General features: G+C 57.6%; 1 protein-coding gene across 4 annotated transcripts in view; it reads right to left on the bottom strand.

The window, feature by feature from the left end:
• MSLN (mesothelin) overlaps window positions 1–2170 on the bottom strand; it is a 6224-nt gene extending 4054 nt beyond the window's left edge. For 2 of the 4 annotated variants that reach the window (XM_019648464.1, XM_019648467.1), the window contains exon 1: window positions 2062–2170. The gene's annotated coding sequence lies outside the window, so the exon portion shown is untranslated. Of the gene's footprint in view, window positions 1–48; window positions 68–2061 lie in introns of those variants that run through there. The other 2 variants (XM_019648466.1, XM_019648465.1) reach the window with 2 other exon arrangements.
• Window positions 2171–3831: the final 1661 nt, after the last annotated feature.

The following is a 3831-nucleotide window of genomic DNA, read 5'->3' as shown; positions in this document are numbered from 1 at the left end:
TCCCCCCCACCCCCGCAACCTAGGGCACGGCCATCTACCCCTCCACACCCTGTCACAGGTGCTGGGCTTTGTGCAAACCCAGGGCCTGCCAGGTAAACAAGGCCGGTCGCGCCTCTTGGTTTCCCTTCTGAAATCTCTCTGGAAACAGAGGCCTGGGTGGGTGCCAGAGGGTGACACCCTTTCCCACCTGCTAGCCCCTTGGGTGGGGCAGTAGGTGGGTGGGCATTCCTGTGGGGGGTGCAATATCCCGTGCACTTTCTGAAGTGGGGTCCAATGTAGGGTAGGGAGGTGGGTGGGGAGGGTTGTCCTGAGGTAGAGTGGGGCCTGCAGGAGACCACGCCACCTTCTCACTCACCCCTCCCAGAGCAGGAGGCTGGGGAGCAGAGCCATCCCCTCCCCCACACCCTCGTACAGGCCTGTGTCAGCCCCACCCCTGGCTCAGAAACGGAGGGGGGCAAGCTGATGTTTCAGCAAGCCCTTTCAGTGAACAAAGAGCTGGCCTGCAGGGAGTGTCCTGGGGCGTGGCAAGGCCCCAGGGAGCCCTCTCCCCTCCGCAACCGGGCCCCAGACCAGAAAATGGGCAGTGGGCAGGGCCAGGCAAGAGCTACACGCCTTCCACTGCGTCTCCCCTCAGCCCCCACCCAGCCCCATGTAACCAGAGGCCCTCAGCACCGCAGGTGGGGGCTCCCGGAGCGCCTCTTTGCAGCTACCATGGGCCCTGGAATCAGCATCTTATCCCCAAAACCAGGTTGGGGCCACAAAAAAACTTCAGCGGTCTTAGGGCTGCAGCTTCCAAATTGGCTGAATGCCACCTGCAGGAGTCATGGTGTTTTAGCCAGTCCAGGGCTTGTGTCTTTATGTAGGATGTGGAAACAATCACCCAACAGTTTAGTGGGTTCCAGTGGGGGCAGGGCAGCATAGGCACCGGGCATGGTCCCATCTCTGACCCTGAGTCCTTCAAGACCAGCATCCACCTGGTCACCTGTCACTCATTAGCCACCTGCACACTCTCTGAGTACCTACTGCATGCTGGGCCCTTCTCAAAAGCTGGCACACCCTGGAACAGGGACGATTCAGGCCCTGTGGGGCCTGCTACCAGGGCGACAGCCATCCACCTGTATTCCCCAGGCAGGGTCTGGTGTCTGAGTGGACCACAAGCTCCTCAGAGTGGAGTGTAAGATAGAGGTGGCTGTGTCTGTAATGGAGGAATTGCCAGGTGCTTCCCCTAGCCTGAGAGTCATGAGCTCACAGCCTCTGGCAGGTGCTCAGCTGCAGGACACCGGCCCAGGCCCCCTCCTGCTCCACCTGTCCCACCCACCTGCAAAATCTCCCACCCCAGCCCAACCTCAGTCCCCAAGGTCTGGACCTCAAATGATATAAAATGAAGTCAGACTACATTCCCTACCCACCTCAGGCCCCTCTGGTGAGGGCAGGCAGGGAAGCGGGTTATGGGCTTAGGACAGGTCTCAGATACAGAGGTGCTGTGCGGCTGGCCCCGGGTCACACAACATGTCAGGAGCAGCTGGTGCTAAGGCAGAGCTGACCCTGACAGCACCGCCCTCTGAGTGAAGTGCAGGAGGTAGGGTGGGGTCCTCACTGCTCCCCAAGTGCAATGAGGACTAAGGAGGGGGCATCCATGAGGGCAGAGGCAGGGGCTGCCCCACCTCCCCCCAACTTGCTTGTTTGGGGCTGGCCAGGGCCCCCTCCTGGGTAGGTCCCAGTACCAGCCTCGGCCTAATCCCTGCTCCCACCCAGAGCTGCTTGGCTAGAGGTACCAAGGGGTGCTCATGGAGGTGTCCCCACCCTCACCTCCCCAGGCATGCCCACGCATATGACCCAGACCCTGACAAGGCCACTGTCCACTCCCAGATCCCCGTACATGAGACTGTGGTCAGCCCCTTGTGAGCCTGGACACTGGACTGGGTACCCGGAGATACCTGGAAAAAAAAACCCTGCTACACCCAGGCCCTTCCCCAGGATCCGGGCGGCCCTGCCCGTGGTGACTCTGACATTCCAGGGTAATGGATCAAACCTGGGCCTCCTCTGCCTTGGTTTCCTCACCTGGGAAGTGGATGGTCAAGAAGCCAGCAGCCTCTCTGGTCTGTCAGGGAAACAAACGAGTCCTCCTTACCGGTGTAGCTGGGAGCAGCGCTGCTCAAGCCTCAGGAATGTGTGGGCGGGGACCCTGCGAGCCGCCTGGGGAGGAGGGATGCGGGGTGGAGAGCTGCTTGGGCCCATCCCTTGGTGGGCATGGGTGGGAGCTCTGGGCAGGCTGACTGTCACGTACCAGGCATGTGTCGGGGGCCAAGGCCTTATTTCACGGGCTCTTTCTCATTTCTCAGGTAGAGAAACTGAGGCTCAGTGAGTGGCCAAACCTACACAGCATGGCCAGGGTGTGGTCTCCCAGTGGTGTCATGGCGGGGTCTCCACAGGCCACCCCGCCAAGCCCGAGGTCAGCAGATTCTGGGTGGTGGCCACTCAGCCAGGACGTGGTTCCTAGAGCATCAGCCACCATGTGGCTTCTTTCGAGAGAGTTCTGGGCTCATGGCAGCACGGTGTGGACATCGCCATGGGCGAAATGGTCGGGTGGGGGACTGCGGGGGAGTGGTTGGGGCAGGCAAGTCCCACCAGGCCAGCAAGGGGGCAAAACTGTCCTCCGTGATAGCGGGGCCAGTGGGAACCCACCTGCCCTGGACAGGAGGGGGAGGCCACCTTCCTGCTGCTGTGACCGCTGGCCATCGGAGGGACAACGTGTGCCCCTGTGCTGGCTGGATGCCAGGGCTTGCACACTGATTCCTGACTTTAAACCACAGCCTTTGTGGTACGACCTAGAAGCTGGAGTCCCTGGCGGCTCCCTCCCTTCCCCTCCAACCCCTCTGATGATTTTGTGAACAGAAATTCCTGTGTGGAAACTGTCTCTGCGTTACATACCTGCAGAGTTTTCTGTTTCCTGAACTGAGCATGGACAGCTGCCCCATCTCAGACCTTTTCCACGGGCTGGGTTTTCTATTAGATGCAGTCCGACCAAATGCTAATTAACACAGGCATGCCTTCTTTTATTGTACTTCACAGAGACTGCATTTTGTTTACAAATCAGAGGCAAGACCCTCCACGAGCAAAAAGATTATGACGCGCTTTATTGAAGTGGTCTGCAACTGATCCCACACTTATCTCCGTGGTATGCCTGTACAGAATTCAGCAAGGCTGCCAGGTACAAGAATCAACTTACAGACTTCAATGGAGGGGTACACGCTTTAAAATAAAAAAGTCCCATCCACAGATAGCAACTGAAAAGTTCTGGACAAAATGTGAAAAACCAATTCCCCAAGGGCCCTGGGGAGTGGACAAAAGTCACCTCAGAGAGGAACTGATACTTGGGGAAAGATGCCAACGTGGAAGGATATCTCTTTGTGGGGGGGGAGGGGATGTTGCCCTGAAGATAGCCACAGGTGTGTTCACTCTGGTGTGAGTGCTTCGACCCCAGCAGTAATCCCACCATCTTTCTGGTTGAAGGTGCCAGAGGAAGGAGCCCAGAAGAACCAGAGAATGAGTGGAGAACTCTGGAAAGGAGAGAGCCAAGGAGGAGACACTAAATTCTGTGTGTACTCTACCTGAGCCTCCTGCTGACTCCTGAATCATGTGTGTGTAGGGCAGACCAGAAACAGCTCAGCCAAAGATGCAAAATGGGCCAAAATTGACCTCTGTCCACCTCAGGAGTGGCAGAGTTCACAGTTAAAATCAACAAGTTCATGGCCCACCAAAAACAAAAGCAGCAGCAGTCTTCATAGGAATATAACAGCATGCAGTGTCTATACAAAATAATCATCACAA

Source organism: Hipposideros armiger, unplaced genomic scaffold (genome assembly GCF_001890085.2).
Source record: "Hipposideros armiger isolate ML-2016 unplaced genomic scaffold, ASM189008v1 scaffold_126, whole genome shotgun sequence".
Classification (NCBI taxonomy): Eukaryota; Metazoa; Chordata; class Mammalia; order Chiroptera; family Hipposideridae; genus Hipposideros; species Hipposideros armiger.
The sequence above is the reverse complement of the archived record's forward strand: the minus strand, read 5'-3'. Positions and strand labels throughout refer to the sequence as shown.